This window comes from Nicotiana tabacum, chromosome 12 (assembly GCF_000715075.1).
Source record: "Nicotiana tabacum cultivar K326 chromosome 12, ASM71507v2, whole genome shotgun sequence".
NCBI lineage: Eukaryota > Viridiplantae > Streptophyta > Magnoliopsida > Solanales > Solanaceae > Nicotiana > Nicotiana tabacum.
Genome location: NC_134091.1, coordinates 39675563 through 39696488, shown reverse-complemented (window position 1 = coordinate 39696488; position 20926 = coordinate 39675563). Strand labels below are relative to the sequence as shown.

Below are 20926 nucleotides of genomic sequence, written 5' to 3'. Positions count from 1 at the left end.
TTTTTTTTTCGAAAATCATGAACTTGAATGACAACTTGTTATAATATCACAACATATTCTTTTACATAACCGGTAGTTCAATTATAACCAGTAGGACTTAAATGTATTGTCATAGGCAAATATCAATAGGTTAACCATGATTTTTCTAAAAGAAAAGAGAGATCAAGGATAAAATAATGTATTCTACTTTTTTAATATCTTATGTGAGCATTGATTATGTCCACCGATAAGCTAAATTGTGCTGAAATATGACATGCACTATAACGACCCGACCGGTCGTTTTGAACATTTGTACTTTGCTCGGTTGTTTGAGGGCATGAGTAGCTCCGTATGATATACTTTGACTTGTGTTAATCATCGTTTTGGGTCGCAGGTATTTCAGAATCGAATTGGAAGAAAGAATTTCATTGTTGAAGCTTTAAATTGGGAGAGTTGACCAAAATTTGACTCTTTAATATTTGACCTCGAATTGGAATTCTGATGGTTCGGTTAGCTCCGTTAGGTGATTTTGGACTTAGGAGCGCGTCCAAAATGTGATTTGGAGGTCCGTGGTAGAATTAGGTTTGAATTGGCGAAATTGAAAATCTGGCGATTTCAGTCGGCAATGGAAAATTTGATATCGGGGTTGGAATGAAATTCCGAAAGTTGGAGTAGCTTATTTGGAGGTTCGTGGTAGAATTAAGCTTGAATTATCGGATTTCGAGATGTGGGCCCGGGGGGCGGGTTTGAGCCAATTTCGGGTTTTGGTCTAATTTTGTAGCTTTTCTTGTGGAATTCATTTCATTAGCGCGTATTGATGGTATTGTATTGATTGTGAATAGATTTGGAGCATTTGGAGGCCGAGTCCAGAGGCAAGAGCATTGTGGGATAGCGATTTGACCGGTTTGAGGTAAGTAACGATTGTAAATCTAGTCCTGATGGTACGAAGCCTCGGATTTTGTATCATTCTACTATTTTTAGTGACGTACATGCTAGGTGACGGGCGTGTGGGCGTGCACTGTTGGGGATTGTGACTTGGTCCGTCCCGTAGCGACTGTAAAGTTGCATACTTTGTTGAAACTATATGATACTTATATGTTTTAGAAAGCATTTATGTAAATTGGGCCGAATGCCATGTTTGGGCCTTGCGCCAGTGCTGTTTGGACCCTTAGGGGCTTTTTCTTACTATCCTCTCATTGTTTTCGATTGAAAATCTATAATCAGTCATGTTTATACTTGTTTACTGCATAACTCAGTTTTATGACTCTATTTTGATGCATATAAATATTTTGGGCTGAATGCCCTGTTTTACTGAAATGCCCGAGTGGCTTGAGAGGTTTATGACTGAGTGAGGCCGAGGGCCGGATTTGTGAGGATATTTATGGGATCGGAATGCACGCCCCAGCATGTTGATATCGGCCGAGGGCTTGATTATGAGGATGAGTGTGGATCGGGGCTGCCCACCTGCAGCATACTTTATTATTATAGCACGTGAGTTGTCCGTGCAGCACGTGAGTTGTCCGTGCTGATTATAGCGCTTGGGCTGAAGGAGCCCCTCCGGAGTGTGTATACACCCCTAGTGAATGCAGGTACCTACCGAGTGCGAGTGCCGAGTGACGAGTGCTGAGTGACTGGAGGCATAATTGATTGTGAGGTATGCCCGAGTGGCAAGAGTGATTGTGAGGTTTGCCCGAGGGGATGTATATGAGTGATGCTTTGCCCGAGGGACTGTGTATGATTTCTTCATTTTTGCTCACCTTTGCATTTTTCCTCTGTTTGAAACCTGTTGAAAAATATCCTTAAATGATTTTTACTAGAACTGGATTTAAACGAGATATTTTGATTCAAATCGTGATTTTAAAAGCATGAGGTATTTTACTGAGATTTCATGATATGAATGTTATATGCTTTATTGCTCGTCAATACTGCTCAGTCTTTATTTGTTGTTGTTGCTTACTGAGTTGGCGTACTCATGTTACTCCCTGCACCTTGTGTGTAGATCCAGGTGTAGCTGGACACGGTAGCGGTTGTTGATTGTTCTGGTCACAGATTTTCTCAGAGATAGCAAGGTAGCTGTTTGGCAATCGCAGCCTCTGCTCTTCTCCCTCTTATCTTCCTCTGGTTGTATTTAGCTATTTTCCAGGCTGAGTTAGCCTTGATATTGTTAGATAGATTGTAGTAGATGCTCATGACTAGTGACACCCCAATGTCGGGCTTTTCCTTCCGCACTTTTATTTTCATTTGAACTCCTTTACGAAGGATTTTATGTTAAATAACATTGAAATTATCTTTGAAATGAAAATATCGGTTTGTTTTAGAAATGAGTTGGCTTGCCTAGTTCCACGATAGGCGCCATCACGACAGGGGTTAGTTTGGGTAGTGACAGATTGGTATCAGAGCCTAGGTTACATAGGTCTCACGAGTCATGAGCGGGTTTAGTAGAATCTTGCGGATCAATATGGAGACTTCTGTACTTATCTTCGAGAGGCTGCAGAACCCTTAGGAAAATTTCACTTACTTGTATTCTATCATGCGAAATTGATTCAGCTTGAGACATAACTCTTTGAATTCCTTCCACGCATCTCGTATACGCACATGAGCGCTCGGTATCAGTTGTGCATCGCCGGCTTGTGATTCTATGAACGAGGTTCGAGATGTGTATTATGTGTTTTGGTCATGGGCTAGTCTGGAAGACTTGAGGCCAGGTTTAAACTGTAGTTTTGGCTTGGTAGCTTCAGTTATAACCTGTACATTTGGACTCATATGTCCGGTAATGCCCCTACGAGTGGAATTCGTGGCTCAATGAGTGGTGGAATGGCTTTGTGATGAGTATGATGTAACTGCGGGATGTGTTAAGATGATTTGAATGTGACGAGAAGTGTTTCCTTGAAATGTAAAGGAAGGCCATTGGGCGCTTAATTTTCGTTTTGATGTGACGTACGGTCTTGAGTGTGAATGTTTTGAAGGATCTTTCACGTTGTTAAAATTTTGGGGCAAATTAAATTCTCATGTCTTGTCAATGAGTTTGGACTCAAGAAGAGTAAGTGATTGTGTAGTAATTGTGGTTGCAAATGGGTATTTTTGATGTTGATGGCTCAAGAAAGATGATCTTCGAAGAGACTTAGAGTCGGTAACATTTTATTGGTTCAGCTGCGACAGAGATACATTTCGATTTGATGCAGCAGTTGGGTAGCAAAGTATGAGGGAAGACATGACGGGAAGTGTTTCGCAGTGGTTGAAGTACTAGCAGGTCAAGTAGGAGAAGTAGAGGTTGAGAAGTTTCTTAAAGGAGATGATTTAACCGACGTAAGAGTGGCAGATTAGCATATGAATTCACTAGTAGGGTAGTCGTGCGCGAGAAAGTGTAGAATGGTTTGGAATCATGTTAGTATGTGAATATGCCTGCAGACTCTATTTGGAGTGATGGTTAGCGTACAAAGGAAAATTGAATATGGTAGAAAGGAGTATGTTTGAAATGAATAGAGGCGTAAAGATCTGATTATCGTGTCAGGTGTAATATGACTTGAGTTCAGAAGGTATTGTTGATGTACAATTGATGTCAATAGGGAAAGTGTAGACTTATACAAATTGTGGGCGAGCATGAACTTAGGAGAATTTACTAATTTAGTGGTCGTTGCACTCAGTGCAGTGTCATTGGAAGATGTCGGTAAGGAATTCCACATGTGGGTTATCTCCTGTGTGCAGCTAGCGGTGGCGTAACGTTGATGAAGTTTTTGCGAGGAATATTACTTGCTACTCGGTAGGAGGTCGCGTATGTGATTTTGGCTGGAGATTCAGAATGTTCATGAAAGGCTTAATAAAAGACTTCGAGAAGTCTGGCAGGTTAACGATGCGAGACCTTAGTAATTGAGAAGGAGAAATCCTTACGGGTTCTAATTTTATATAATTGCAGCTTAAGGCTAAGTGGGGGAGTTTGCTATCGACGAGTTGATTGCACGGTTATGGGTCGTATTAGTTTCGGTTCAGGGTATACCGGTGAATCAGTTATGACTTGCAGAGGTCGAGATCGAGATCGAGATCGAGGATGACTCGGGTAAAGAAATTTCTGGACACAAGTTGTATTACACTGTATGGTTATAGGAGGACCATAAAATAATTGAATGGTTATTCACAAAGAATGTAGTGTACATGGAGCGGGATTTTGCTCGATTGCGTAGGAGTATGGGTTACTCTTTATTCCCTTGGGTATTGGTGTGCTAATGGGGCACATGTCATTTCGGTCCGTTTGGTCGGTTAATTCGAGAATTGAGTAGAGTGGATGACTCTCGAGAATGTTCCAATGGATTCAAGATTTATAAATATGGCTAGAAAACTAGGAGTTGTATTGAGCGGTGTCGAGACTCGTGGCATTTTATATCATTGTGAATTATGCATTTCAGTATCAAGAAGGTGAAGGAAATAGTTTTAGGTTCACATAAAGTCTCTTCGGAGTAAGCATTTTTGGTTGTGGAGCCTTTGGGATACATAAAAAGGGAATTTGGCGGCTTATAAGCCTTAGGGCGGCGTGATTCTATGCTAGAGTTCGTAAAGGTAAGTTTTAGTTAAGGATAGTAGTGTTCTAACAAGGAAAAAGTAGCAATTTGAAGGCAATTTAGAAGAACTTGGAGAAATAGGACGGCTTGGTAGTAGGTTGGGTTAGCACAGTAATGGGTATGATCGGTTCTTTGGGTACTTATGATGTGGTTAGTATCTACAGGTGTTTCGTGGCAATGCTCTTGAATTTGGCAACCTGTGTGGCTTGGTGGAGTTAGAGGAATTCAGTTCAGATAGCTTGGTTATGTGCAAATGGATTTCAAAGTGTTCATGATAGGTTCTACCATGGTTTGAACTGGATATTTTCTACCGATGTACAGAGCGTGTTGTGTGTTATGATTTCCTCCTAGAAAGAAGCAAGAAAGAGGTTTCTGACTAATAAGGTATGTAATTTGCTAGTGACTCAGAGTTGATAATGGAATTCTTATGCTTGTCAATGATGGCATAATAGATGTGGTGTGTTGTGCGGGAATAAAATTTACATGTACACGGTCACAGTTCAGTTTTGAAGGGAAGGACATAAATTCTTAGGCAACATGAATGGTTTCTGATGACTAGGTAAATGATATTACTATCTGGTATAGCTTGATGAGAGTGTACATTTCAGAAGGGGCAGTGTGTTTTGATTTATGGGTACTTCGCTGGTATTGCGGCACTCTCCTGGTTGATCGACTGTGGATATTCAAATTTTTGCGATGTGGCACTGAAGAATTTTTTTTTTTTTTTTTAATATTTCTCGTGGGATGATTATGTATGAGAGAGGTGTTAGGCATTCGGGTGGTGGAGGTGGAATCAAATATAGTGATTCATGTGTTTTACGGAATTTGAGATTGGGAGTTCTCAGGAGCATATTGTTTCATGGTTGTGGACTGTAAAGTTGTGGCCGGAGCTAGCCAGATGATAGAAGGTATTATGATTCCGTCATTGTGGACTTTCGGAGGTTGTTTATCTATTGGTGGCTGACCATAGTTGATTTGGGGCCCATTGGTAGGCCCAATTAGGATGTGTATTCTACACCGAGCCGGATTGATTGGCTCCATACTGCTATTGTTGAAGGATGTGCGATTCGGTTAATGTGAAGCTTATTCATGTTCTGAAATGATCTGTGAGTTACTCTTCTATGCTACGAGAAGTTGTGATTCGTTGGTTATATGCACATATGGTGCGATTCTATTATGGCCTTATAGCAGAATTTGAGCGAGAATAGTATTGGATATTGCTTGGCTGATGACGTATTGGTTATGTTCTTTCGGGTTTTATGTGGCATGGTGTCATTTGCTTCTCCGTGGTTATGGTAATGCACTTTGGGTACTTGATGTCGAATTGCGCATGGTTATTGATTTTAGCAGGGTGGCTTGAGGTGTTTCATATGGACCAGTATTTGGATAGGGTCGCGTATTGCAGCAGAGTTATGTGGAAATATGATCCCTCGTGTAAGATTCGTGTGTTATGATTCTACGGTGTGTGATGGGTTCTTAGCATTGCGTCGGGGTGGTACTCGTCGAGCTTGCGGAACGGTTCTCCTGTTTGGGTCATTGTTACGACTAGGTATATTTGGAATGTTGCTATCTGGTGCACGGATTGCACGGGTTATAGCTTTAGATTCTATTGATATGTCATGTCACTAGAGTGGCCGTGTTGGATGAGACGAGGTCATTGGGCCTAGAATGGATGCTATCAGATTTGATTGTGGTATAATTGGGAGGATAATATCAGAAGTCGTCTTTGAAATTGGCTATAGTACTTGTAGAAGGAACGAGAGCTCCATGACCGGTTGGTCTAATGAATGGTTATGAATTCGGTATGTTTCTTTCATCATCGGTAGTGTACGAAGGTTTTAGAACGAGGTTTTGTCTGATATGAGGTTTATTACAAGCATTGGGTTGATTTGAGCCGATACTGTGATTTGAAATCATTGCTTCGAGCATTCGAGCTATGCGGTATTTGAATTTGAGTATTTGAGTTATGGTTATGGCTTTTGGTACAGACTGTTCAGACTTATACGGTATGTAGATGCAAACTTCTCATCTTATAGGAAATTTTGGATGTTGGAAATTTGATTCGAAGGCTTGTGGGCTAGGTTGAATTGAGAAATTCCAGTTATGCTGTGTTATCGGACCTGTATGGGATATGGTGACGTGGGATCACCCCCGGGTATGTGCATGTGAAAGCTACACAACGATTTGATGGCTTTTGGAACAACTCTGGGCACGTTCGAGGACAAACGTATGTTTAAGTGGGGGAGGATGTAACGACCTGACCGGTCATTTTGAACATTTGCACTTCGCTCGGTTGTTTGAGGGCATGAGTAGATCCGTACGATGTACTTTGACTTGTGTGAATCGTTGGTTTTGGGTCGCAGGTATTTCGGAATCGAATTGGAAGAATGAATTTCATTGTTGAAGCTTTAAATTGGAAGAGTTGACCAAAATTTGACTCTTTAGCATTTGACCTCGGATTGGAATTCTGATGGCTCCGTTAGCTCCGTTAGGTGATTTTGGACTTAGGAGTGCGTCCGGAATATGATTTGGAGGTCCGTGGTAGAATTAGGCTTGAATTGGCGAAATTGGAAATTTGGCAATTTCGGTCGGCAATGGAAAATTTGATATCGGAGTCAGAATGGAATTCCGGAAGTTGGAGTAGGTTTGTAGTGTCATTTGTGATGTGTGTGAAAAATTTGAGGTCATTCGGACGTGGTTTGGTTGGTTTCGGCATCAATTGCCGAATTTGGAAATTTAGAAGTTCTTAGGCTTGAATCCGAGGGTAATCTGATGATTTGATGTTGTTTTGAGTGATTCGAAGGTTCAACTAAGCTGGTATGTTGATATATGACTTGTTGATATTTTTGGTTGAGGTCCCGAGGGCCTCGGGGTGATTCCGGGTGGTTAACGGATTTGTCGAAGTTGGAAAATGCAGCTGAAGCTGCTGCTACTGCTATTTTCGCACCTGCGGAAGAAAGAGTCACAGGTGCGAGGCCGCTGGTGCACGTGGGGAGTGCGCAGGTGCAGGAAATGCTGGGCTAGGCATGTTGCGCAGGTGCGAGTTGGAGGTCGCATCTGCGAGCCTGCAGGTGCGAAACCTGGGGCGCAGATGCGGAAAGGGGGATCCTGGGCAGACTTCGCAAAAGCGGAGGAAATGCGCAGGTGCGCCTTTGGAGGCGCAGGGTTTTGGGCCGTAAATGTGGAAGCTGGGCTCCTAAGTGAGTTCCGCACCTGCGATGGATTTTTCCGTAGGTGTGGTGGCGCAGAAGCGTGAAAGTTTCCGCAGGTGCGAAAAACCTGGGCGGAAACCATAAATAGAACCCTTCGCGAATTTGGTTCATTTCCACCATTTTCAAATCGGTTTTTGGAGCTTTTGGAGGGATTTGTGAAGGGTGATTCAAGGGCTATCCGTGAGGTATGTTTCTTGAGCCCTAATACTCGTATATATGGTGATTTTCCGTTGTTTAATCATTATAATTAGTAAAAATGAGGGGTTAGGGCTTGGAATTTTTGAAGAGTAATTTAAGGACCAAACGATGTCGGATTTTGATGAATTTGGTATGGTTAGCTTCGTAAGTAATTGAGCTTTCTTGTTTTGTGAATTTTGTCGGATTTCGAGACGTGGGCCCGGGGGCCGGGTTTGAGCCAATTTCGGGTTTTGATCTAATTTTGTAGCTTTTCTTGTGGAATTCATTCCATTAGCGCGTATTGATGGTATTGTACAAGTTGTGAATAGATTTGGAGCATTTGGAGGCCGAGTCCAGAGGCAAGAGCATTGCGGGGTAGAGATTTGACTGGTTTGAGGTAAGTAACGATTGTAAATCTAGTCCTGATGGTACGAAACCCCGGATTTTATATCATTCTACTATTTTTAGTGACGCACATGCTAGGTGACGGGCGTGTGGGCATGCACTGTTGGGGATTGTTACTTGGTCCGTCCCGTAGCGACTGTAAAGGTGCATGCTTTGTTGAAACTATATGATACTTATATGTTTTAGAAAGAATTTTTGTAAATTGGGCTGAATGCCATGTTTGGGCCTTGCGCCAGTGCTGTTTGGACCCTTAGGGGCTTTTTCTTACTATCCTCTCATTGTTTTCAATTGAAAATCTATACTCAGTCATGTTTATGCTTGTTTACCGCATAACTTAGTTTTATGACTCTATTTTAATGCATATAAATGTTTTGGGCCGAATTCCCTGTTTTACTGAAATGCCCAAGTGGCTTGAGAGGTTTATGACTGAGTGAGGCCGGGGCCTGATTTGTGAGGATATTTATGGGATCGGGCTGCACGCCGCAGCATGTTGATATCGGCCGAGGGCCTGATTGTGAGGATGAGTGTGGATCGGGGCTGCCCGCCTGCAGCATACTTTATTATTATAGCACGTGAGTTGTCCGTGCAGATTATAGCGCTTGGGCTGAAGGAGCCCCTCTGAAGTGTGTATACACCCCCAGTGAGCGCAGTTACCTACTGAGTGCGAGTGTCGAGTGCCGAGTGCTGAGTGACTGGGAGGCATGAGTGATTGTGAGGTATGCCCGAGTGGTAAGAGTGATTGTGAGGTTTGCCCACGGGGCTGTATATGAGTGATGCTTTGCCCGAGGTGCTATTTATGATTTCTTCATTTTTTTTCACCTTTGCATTTTTTCTCTATTTGAAAGCTGTTGAAAAATATCCTTAAATGATTTTTACTGGAACTAGGTTTAAACGAGATATTTTGATTCAAATCCTGATTTTAAAAGCATGAGGTATTTTACTGAGATTTCATGATATGAATGTTTTATGCTTTATTGCTCGTCACTACTGCTCAGTCTTTATTTATTGTTGTTACTTACTGAGTTGGCGTACTCACTTTACTCCCTGCACCTTGTGTGCAGATCCAGGTGTAGCTGGACATGGTAGCGATTGTTGATTATTCTGGTCGCAGATTTTCTCGGAGATAGCAAGGTAGCTGTTTGGCGATCGCAGCCCCTGCTCTTCTCCCTCTTATCTTCCTCTAGTTGTATTTAGCTATTTTCCAGGCTGAGTTAGCCTTGATATTGTTAGATAGATTGTAGTAGATACTCATGACTAGTGATACCCCGATGTCGGGCTTTTTCTTCTGCAATTTTATTTTGATTTGTACTCCTTTACGAAGGGTTTTATGTTAAATAACATTGAAATTATCTTTGAAATGAAAATGTCAGTTTCTTTTAGAAATGAGTCGGCTTGCCTAGTTCCACGATAGGCGCCATCACGACAGGGGTTAGTTTGGGTCGTGACATGCACCACCCTGCAAATTCAAATAGGTAGACACCACTGAATCCAATGTTTTAGTTTGGTAAGAATCAATATTATGGGATGTGAATTTAAAAAACAATACTCATCTTGAAATACAGTATGAAGTTCTTTAATCAACAACCATGATAGTTAAGGTAACTGATGTTGGGTTTTTAAGCTTAAATGTAGCTTAAAACTATTGTGTTTTTAAGCTTAAATGTAGCTTAAAAGAGGGTGAATGGGAAATGGAGGGAAATTGAAAATATTTGAGTTTCCCTCCTTGACAAAGGGACATTGTCCCATATTGCAAGAGGAAAATATTTTGATGGGTATACTAGCTCTTAAAGAGTTAAGAAGAAGGCAAGCCTCGCGCCGTTGTCATCGTCGCTCGCTCGGCTCGGCTTCGGTCAAATGATTGATTGATTAATTTTTTGGACCAAATTTATTTATTTATAGTAAATATTAACAGAAATGTTATTGAATATCCAATTTTTTGTAAACGGAATATTAATATTAAATCCAACGGAATAGTATATGCCCTTCGCTTTTTGTAAAAGACATTTACAATATGGCCGAAACAGTTTGCACCTCTTCGGATTTGAAGAATAGTTTGCACCTCTTCAGATTTGAAGAAACAGTTTGCACCTCTTCGGATTTGAAGAGTTGCACCTCTTCAATCTGAGCTCAACATTGGCTATAAATACCAGTCCATTCTCTCAGTTTTTTCATACAAATTTCTGACTTCTCCTCTTTTCTTCTATATTGTTTTAACTACAAACAAAGCAACAGTAAGTGTGATTTGCTACCGATCTTTGTGTTCGCTGAAACACTGGTGTTTGAAGTATCGCTACACCAGTGTGTAATTCGTTCTATCCTGGGAGGAAATAATCCACAACCTTGGGTACTAGGAGGGGATTAAATTCCTTAAGGAAACACTGTGAATTCAGTGGGCTAGGATTAAATTTTGTTTCTTTTACATTTCTGTTTATATATTATTTTATCTTCTCCAGAATTATTTTGCAAATACAGTTCAATAACAAGCTTAAGAAATTTAATATTTTATGTATTTATGTTATATTCACTGTTTCTGGAGACTAAAACCTGTGTGATTTTCTACTCCAGTGGAGATTAAAATCTACGTGATTTTAACGTTTCTTTGTGTCATTCTTTTACAGAAATGACGAATGACAACGGGAACCAGACTGTTCCTATGGTGACTGCCAATGCATCGACAAGCCGAACAACACCGGCATTGGCACCGGCAGAAAAATCCGGAAAATTTTCCGAGATTGATTTCTAGCGCTGGCAGCAGAAGATGTTCTTCTACTTGACGACTTTAAGTCTGCAGAAGTTCATTAAGGAAGATGTTCCTGTTCTGCCCGACGAAACTCCAGAAAATGAACACTTTCTCGTGACTGAGTCGTGGAAGCATTCTGATTTTCTATGCAAGAATTACATTCTTAGCGGACTAGAGGGCGATCTGTATAACGTCTATAGTAATATGGAGACGTCAAAACAACTGTGGATAGCGCTTGAAAGGAAATACAAAACGGAAGATGTCGGGTTAAGGAAATTCGTTGCCGCTAAATTTTTAGACTATAAAATGGTAGATAGCAAGTCTGTTATTACCCAAGTTCAAGAATTACAAGTGATTATTCACGATCTCCTTGCTGAGGTATAAGTCAAATTAATACTAATGTTGAAAGTATTAATTATATTGTTTCTACTAACAGAATTTTCATTGAAGGTCTTGTCATCAATGAAGTGTTCCAAGTTACAGCAATGATTGAGAAGTTGCCTCCTTTGTGGAAGGACTTAAAAAACTACTTGAAACACAAACGAAAAAAGATATCCCTTGAAGATCTCATTGTTCAGTTGAGAATCGAAGAGGACAACAAAGCTGCTGAAAAGAAAGGTCGTGGAAACTCAACAATAATGGGAGCAAACATTGTTGAGGATAAAAAGAGGAAGAAGGCTTATGGACCGAAAAAGCAACCCAAGCAAGAAGCGGTTCAACAGAAATTGCTACAACTGTGAAAAAGCTGGACACAGATCTGCAGACTGTCGTGCTCCAAAGAAAGACAAGAAGAAGGGTCAAGCAAACATAGTTGAAAAGCACGAAGATATCGATGACTTGTGTACTATGCTTTCTGAATGTAACCTGGTGGGAAATCCTAAGGAGTTGTGGATTGATTCTGGAGCCAGTCGCCATGTTTGTGCTGTTAGAGAAGCTTTTGCTACATATGCTCTTGTTGGACCCGAAGAGACGCTTTCTATGGGAAATTCTGCAATGGCCAAAATTGAAGGATCTGGGAAGATATTTATGAAAATGACTTCTGGTAAGGTAGTGACTTTGAACAACGTCCTTCATATTCCCAAGATTAGAAAGAACTTAGTCTCTGCTGGACTTCTTGTTAAGAATAGATTTAAGTGTATTTTGTATCCAATAAGGTTGTAATAAGTAAGAATAAAATATTTGTAGGAAAAGGTTACCTCACTGAGAGCCTTTTCAAGCAGAATGTAATGGTTATTGAGAATAATAATAAAATTTCAGCTTCTTCTTACTTACTTGAGTCAAATGAATTATGGCATAATTGGGTCATGTCAATTACAAAACCTTACGGAAAATGATTAATTTGGAAGTATTGTCTATGTTTGAATGCGACAAATCAAAATGTCAAATATGTGTGAAATCTAAGTATGTTAAACATCCTTATAAGTCAGTTAAAAGGAATTCAAATCCTTTAGACTTAATTCACACAGATATTTGCGACATGAAGTCAATACCATCTCGCGGTAGAAAGAAGTATTTCATAACTTTTATTGACGACAATACTCGATATTGCTATGTTTACTTACTTAATAATAAAGATGAAGCAATAGATGCATTCAGGCAATACAAAAATGAAGTTGAAACGCAACTTAACAAGAAAATTAAAATGATAAGAAGTGATAGGGGTGGAGAATATGAATCTCCTTTTGAAGAAATATGTTTAGAATATGGAATAATTCATCAAACAACGGCCCCTTACATGCCCCAATCCAATGGGATTGCGGAAAGAAAGAATCGTTCATTAAAGGAGATGATGAACGCATTGTTAATAAGTTCTGGTTTGCCACAGAACTTGTGGGGGGAAGCCGTTCTTACGGCCAACCGGATACTAAATCGAGTACCCCATAGCAAAACACAATCCATTCCATATGAAAAATAGAAAGGAAGGAAGCCCAATTTGAATTATTTTAAAGTGTGGGGGTATTTGGCAAAAATGCAAGTTCCTAAACCCAAAAGTGTAAAAATAGGACCGAAAACCGTTGATTGTGTTTTCATAGGATATGCGACCAATAGTAAAGCATATTGATTTCTGGTTCATAAATCAGAAAATCCCGACATTCATAATAATACGGTTATAAAATCAGATAATGCTGAATTCTTTGAAAATATATACCCGTATAAAAAGGAATGTGAGTCGATTGGTGAAGGATCTAAATGATCTCGGGAAGAAACAAAAGAAAGTACATTTAATCAGGATGATCCAAGACGTAGTAAACGTCAAAGAACGTCTACTTCATTTGGACCAGATTTTGTGACTTTTTTATTGGAAAATGAGCCTCAAACATTTAAAGAAGCTATGTCTTCTTCGGAATCATTGTTTTGGAAATAGGCAGTCAATAGTGAAATAGAATCCATATTGAACAACCATACATGGGAATTGGTTAATCTTCCTCCTGGAAATGAACCTTTGGGTTCTAAATGGATTTTTAAGAGGAAAATGAAAGATGATGACACTATTGATAAATATAAGGCAAGAATTGTAGTCAAAGGGTATAGACAGCGAGAAGGTCTTGATTATTTTGATAGATACTCTCTAGTTACAAGAATTACGTCCATATGAATGTTAGTAGCATTAGCTACAGTTTATGGTCTTGAAATTCATCAAATGGACGTTAAGACGACCTTCTTAAATGGAGATTTGGAGGAAGAAATCTACATAGAACAACCTGAAGGGTTTGTGGTTCCAGGTAAATAAAAGAAGGTATGTAGACTTGTTAAGTCTCTTTACGGACTAAAACAAGCACCCAAACAATGGCATGCGAAATTTGACCAAACAATGTTGTCAAATGGTTTTAAGATAAATGAATGTGATAAATGTGTGTACATTAAAAATGTTCCAAATCACATAGTCATTATTTGCTTATATGTGGATGATATGCTGATAATGAGTAATGACATTGCCAACATAAATGCGACTAAGCGTATGCTAACTAGCAAGTTTGATATGAAGGACTTGGGAGTTACTGATTTAATTCTGGGGATTAAGATCAATAAGACTCCTCAAGGTCTGGCATTGTTACAATCTCATTATATTAAGACAGTACTTGGAAAATTCAAGCACTTAGGGTTTAAAGTTGCAAAGACTCCAATTGACGTGAATCTTGCATTAGCAAAGAACAAAGGCCAAAACATATCACAATTGGATTATGCGCGTGTGTTGGGATGCTTAATGTATATCATGAATTTTACACGACCAGATATAGCTTATGCTATAAGTAAATTGAGTCGATATACGAGCAATCCAGGTCAATATCATTGGATGGCAATGAAATGACTTTTGTGATATTTAGAACATACCCAAGACTTTGATTTGCACTACAGTAAATATCCTGCAGTGATTGAGGGATACTGTAATGCAAATTGGATTACCAGTTCAACTGATTCTAAGTCTACAAGTGGATATGTATTCACTATTTGTGGAGGAGCGGTATCTTGGAAGTCGTCCAAGCAAACTTGTATTGCCCGCTCTACAATGGAAGCTGAGTTCATAGCCTTAGATAAAGCCGGCAAAGAAGCTAAATGGCTCCGGAATTTCTTGGAAGACATTCCATTTTGGCCCAAACTATTGGCACCAATATGCATACATTGCGATAGTCAAGCGACAATTGGAAGGGCTGGGAGCATGATGTATAACAGTAAATCTTGTCATATACGAGAAGACATAAAACCGTTAGGCAATTACTCTCTAGAGGAATTATCACGATTGACTATGTAAAGTCAAGCAATAATATGTCGATTCCACTTACAAAAGGCCAAACTAGAGAGGTAGTTGAGAAATCATCGAGGGGAATGGGACTATGGCCGAGAACAAGCCATTGTGGCGGTAACTCTACCTAGAAGACTGAAAATCCCAAGATCTAGGTTGAAGGAGATCAAACAAAGTCATTAATGACGGTTCAACATTGTCAACTAAAAGTTTGGTCCTTTCTCGTGATGGGACAATGTTCAGTACCAAGGATAAAACATTAAGGCTTTTTAATAATTTCTAAATTTGATACGGGGTATATCAAATAGTGTATCTACGGGATGACACGTTTAAGAATCACCTATGTAAGTGTGAAGTGTTAGCCGCTTCAAGGGGAATTTTGTAAGGCCAATTCTCTACGCACTTATTAAACCAGGCGGTGTTCATGGCTGAAACGAACACAACAATGACAGCCAAAGATAGTTAAGGGTTGGTTGTGTGATTTATGGTTGTCTAGGTATACACCAAAGTTCGACGGTTCAAAGATATCAAATCTACCGATTGACCGAGTATATCCGACATAAGTTCACTACGGAAAGTTCAAAGGGAAACCTACTTATCCATATTGTAACGACCCGACTTGTCGTTTTAAGAATTTATGCCTCGTTTAGTGACTTAAGGTCTCGAGCAACTTCGCAATATGTATTATGATCCGCGGGTATGGTCGAGTTTGATTTACTAAAGATTCAGAATTAAATTAAAAGAACAATCCTTATTTAGAAGCTTAAATGGAAAGAGTTGACTGGAGAGTTGACTTTTGAGTAAACGACTCCGAAATGGAATTTTAATGATGTCAATAGTTTCGTATGGTGATTTTGGACTTAGGGGCGTGTCCGAAAAATTATTTGGAGGTCCGTAGTGGAAGTAAGCTTGAAATGGCGAAAATTAATTTTTGGGGAGTTTGACCGGGGGTTGAATTTTTGATATCGGGGTCGAAATCTTATTCTGGAAATTTGAATAGCTTCGTTATGTCATTTATGACTTGTGTGCAAAATTTGAAGTCATTCCGGATTGATTTGATATGTTTCGGCACAAGATATAGAATTTGAAAGTTCAAAGTTCATAAATTTTGATTTGAGGTGCGATTCATCGTTTTGATATTATTTGATATGATTTGAGGCCTCGAGTAACTCCGTGTTATGTTATGGAACTCATTGGTATATTCGGACGGGGTCCCGAGGACCTCGGGTGAGTTTCAGATGCTTAACGGATCGAATTTGGATTTGGAGGAGGAGTTGAAGCAGCTGGGCTGCTGGTGTGATCGCACCTGCGCGAAAAAGGGCCGCAAGTGCGAGCTCAAGGATGCGAGGATTGATTCGCAGAAGCAAAAATGCATGGGCTTTCCAGGCACCGCGGGTGCGAAGACCGCAGGTGCGAAGAAATCACCGCGGGTGCGAAAATCCTGCACAGAATATTAAAAACAGAGGGGTTCCGAGTTTTTGCCATTTTTGGGCCTTCAAGCACGGTTTTTGGGGCGATTTTGAGAGAGAATTCAAGGGAGACTTGAGGTAAGTCACTTGTGATCATTTCAACTCCATATTATTGAATTATCATCGACTAATCCGACTAGATTACATGTTTTTGAGGTGTAAATCGGGGTTTGAACTTAGGGAATTGCAAATAAGATTTGAAGATTTGGAGGTCGAGTTGAGGTCGGATTTTGGTAAAATTGATATGGTTAGACTCGTGGTTGAATGGGCTTTCGGATTTTGTAACTTTTGTAGGGTTCCCAGTTGTGGGCCCCACGGACGATTTTTGAGCTAATTTCGGATTTTTGTTGGAAAATTAGTAGTTTCTTATGGAATTAATTCCCATAAATTTTATTGACTGAATCGAATTATTTGTGGCTAGATTCTAGGTGTTTGGAGGTCAATTCAAGCAAGAAGGTGATTATGAAATATTGGCATAACTTCAAAAAGGTAAGTATCTTGCCTAACCTCGAGTGGAGGAATTACCCCTTAGGCATTGAGTCTTATGTGAAAATTGTGTAATTGAAACCATGTTCGCGAGGTGACGAGTACGTACTTGGTTTATATGTGCAAATTATATCAATTAAAATTCGTAGACGCCCTTAAGTATAAAGTTGGAAATTTTTTGTAACTTATTAAATCCTCTATTTGTCATGTCCTTATTTGTTGAAATTGTTTTTCTATGATGATTTGGTGTGATTGCCACCTTGAATTTATATGAAATATTATTTTGTTGAGTTGTTTACTCCCGGATATTTTTGTTAAGATTTTGTGTACATTATGGTCGAGCCATGGGCTCCTTATTGTGGAAAAATGATGTATTGTTGATTTCTGTGGCAAGTTGAAATATTTGAGCACTCAATGTGCAATTTGTGATAAGTTGTAAAATTTGAGCACTTGATGAGCCATTTGTGATATGTGAGCACTTTATGTGTAGTTGTTGAAATCATATTTACTTTGGGACTACGGAACGGTATTCCAGGAGATCCCCCCGCCCTACATATTTACTTTGGGACTACGGAACGGTATTTCGGGAGATCCCCCTGCCCCTGCATATTTACCTTGGGACTACGGAACGGTATTCCGGGAGATCCTCCTGCCCTGCATATTTACTTTGGGACTACGGAACGGTATTTCGGGAGATCCCCCCTGTCTTGCATATTTATTTTTGGCACTACGAGGCGGTACCTCGGGAGTGCCCTTTTGTTGATGTTTTTCTATGGATGCACTTGCCTTTGGTTATTTTGTTTTTTCGTGATATGTAAATTCTTGTGTTCTTCCATGATGTATTATTTGATTTTATTATGTGTTTTGTATTCCTTGTTGTATCGTGTTGGTTTTGGCTCTTTGTACAAGATTCTGCAGATTTGTGTTTATGGTTTTTACTAGTTTTCGAGAATTGAGTTGTTTCGAATAAAAATAAATTGCTATTATGTTTTAATTTAATAAATTTTACATCCAAATTAGTAGTCATCGGATGCTTCATTTTAATTGAAATGTCATTTTCTTTACCCAAATGATTTCTAAAATAAATTCATTCCTTTGTTGATTTCTTTCTTGATTTAAAGATTTTAACCTTACTTTAGTGAAAATAAATTGATCCTGTGGATCTTATATATATTGATATTTTGACACGTGAGTTGTCCGTGTGATGGTGATAAAAATATGGGCACGAGGTGTCGTGAAAAAATATAATAGCGGACCGAGACCCATAATTTTTATGATTGTGAAATGAGGTATCACATGGTGACTTTTACTTGAAAATATATTTATTGGAAAGTATTATATCCTGAAGATTATTATTTGAAAAACATATAGGCGAAAGAATTTATATTTGAAGGACTTGATTAATTGGTTGTACTTGTGTTCCTTATTCGTCTGAGCAATAATTATGATGTTCTTGTTGCATTGTTGTTATATCACTGGTTGATTTTGTTGTTATCATTGCTAGTTATTTTCCAGTATTATTTTGTATACTATATTGCACAGGCTATTAGACTAGTGAGTGTCTTAACTGTACCTCGTCTCTACTCCACTGAGGTTAGTCTTGATACTTACTGGATACCGACCGTGGTGTACTCACACTACACTTCTGCATATTTTTGTGCAGAGCCAGGTATTATAAGTATCGGACCGGACAAAGTTAGAGTGTGATCGCAAGGATTCAAGATAGAGCTGCTTGGTCGTCGCAGTCCCTTGGAGTCTGTTCATTTCATTGTACTGTTAATTTTTAATCAAACAGTATTATATATTTGGTCTTCGTGATCATTCCATGTATTCAGCTAGAGTTCGTGACTCAGTACTACCAGTCTTGGGAGGTTGTATGTTCTTATTCGTTCCGTTGTTAGTTTTGGTTGCTTATTTAAATAAATAAGAAAACAAAATGGCTTAAAAAATTGTTACTGAAATCGGCTTACCTAGTATTAGAGACTAGGTGCCATCACGACGCCTGTGACGGGATTTTGGGTCGTGACAAGTTAGTATCAAAGCTCTAGGTTCATAGGTTCTACGAGTCACGAACGAGTTTAGTAGTGTCTTGCGGATCGGTACGGAGACGTTTGTACTTATCTTCGAGAGGCTACAGAGCTAGTAGGAAATATTTTCACTTCTTTCATTCCTCATCGTGCAACATTAATCAGCTTGAAGCATATATCTTATGTTTTTTTGCATCCGCTCGTGTATGAAATTGCGCACTCGGTATCAACTATGCGCCAATAGTTCGTGATACTATAGAGGGGTTATAAGATATCCAGGGTTGCTCAACCATTATTACAACGTGTCGTCCAGATAGAGGATACAGAAGTATTGAGAGATCATTCAGTTGTGCACATTGGGGTGCAGTAGGTTCTGACATCTGGTTGATAAGTATGATATTAAGAAGGTTTAATTAATTGCCTAATCATCATAAATTGTAGTAGGGTCACGAGGTGGATGTAGACCTGAAATAGCTGGTGGTATTAAAGACTATGTAGTTCGTATAGGATTTCTATTTAGCGAAGGGTACGTACGCAACCAAGGCACTAGAGGAAGCGAGTTTAACTGTCACGAGGATGACATGCGCCAAATAAATGGTTTGAGATGTCTTATGACCGGAGTCGTACGAGCGATGAAGGTTAGTATTGTGGATCATCAGAATGTGCCCTATGGCTTTACACCAAGTGAGGGGAGTCCACTATCAACGATCAGATTGTGGGGGTCATGTGTTATATCAGTTTTGGCCTGAGATGTATTTATGTAGTATTGAAAGGTTCTCCGAAATTTGTATATGATTAAGAGCTGAGATTCGTATGGGATGATGCTGGGACTTACGGTATTCCCGTTTCCCTAATAATTCTATATTTCAGTACCAGCGAGGTCACAGAAACAATTTCAGAATACTCGGGGTGCTATAGTAAGTTCTTTTAATGCACCACCGGCACGGGATTCCTATAATGGTTATTCCAGTTATCCGACAGAGACTCAGTATGAGCAGCCGAACCCGCAGAGGGGTTGTTTTCAATGTGATTGTACTAGACACATCAAGAGGAATGTCCCAGACTTGGAAGAGACGAATTTCATCAGAATAATTAGGCTACAAGCTTTATTCCAATTAATACTCCACGTGGACAGTAAGCTAGAGGTGGAGGACAGGCGGGTAGTGGGCACCTAAGAGGTGGAGACCCGACCCGTTGATATAATCGCTGTGATTTTGCTGAGGCCAATACACCAGATGGTGACGTTACAGGTACGATCCTGATTTTTGTTATAAAAGGATATTTTTCCCTTAATTTGATTCGGTTTTGAATATTGAGGTGAGCCCTCCTATTATGCTCTGCTTATGGGTGAGCTTCGTAATTTTGTGAACCACTTATATGTTTATTCCTGTTGGGAGATTTGAAGATGTGAGCCTGTGTCTATCATTTTTATTTTTGGGCACCATTGAGGACTATAAGTCCAAAAGTAACTTTTACTATTCATTAAAGTGGGTTTGATGTGTTTCGGAATAATTGATTCCAATTTTATGAATTATATGCCCTACCGGTATGAGGGTTCATTATGTGTTATGAAAAATATTTACAAAAATTTATTGAAAAGAAGAAAGAAAGGAAATTGAAATTTCAGTTGGCACAATATGCAAAATACTTGTGATTCGGAGTTAAGGACGAGGTCCTTGTGGTGAAATATTTATGATTTTAAAATTCTCCCTTTGTGAAATTTAATTTGTACAATAATATTAATAGGGATTCATGCATGTTAGGCTGTAGATTTTCTGTTCATATTCAGCCATTTTCGTGCTGTAAACATTGAGTTTTAGCCTATGAGGTGAGTGCCCAGGTGGCGTTAAATGTTACTCATTAATCCGAGTAAGTAATCATGAGGTCTTCATGCCTCGCATTCTGTTGTCAGTGTTGTAAAAATTCGAAACGAGGTGGTGGTTAATATGAGATTAATTGATGATACAGGAATTTATTATGAACAACTTTTAAGACCAGAGATGTGGTGATAAGCATACATATGATTTGCTTCATGTCCTGATATCATTATGATAATGCAATGCTGAGATTAGTGTTATTGATATATACCTTGTGGTGTTTTGTTGGGTTGCGGATGTGTTGTAGGAGTTATTTTGA

General features: G+C 39.4%; 1 long non-coding RNA gene across 1 annotated transcript in view; it reads right to left on the bottom strand.

Annotated features, from left to right (window-relative positions):
* LOC142167415 (uncharacterized) overlaps nt 1–20926 on the bottom strand; it is a 28603-nt gene that overhangs the window by 1610 nt on the left and 6067 nt on the right. The window lies entirely within an intron of this gene.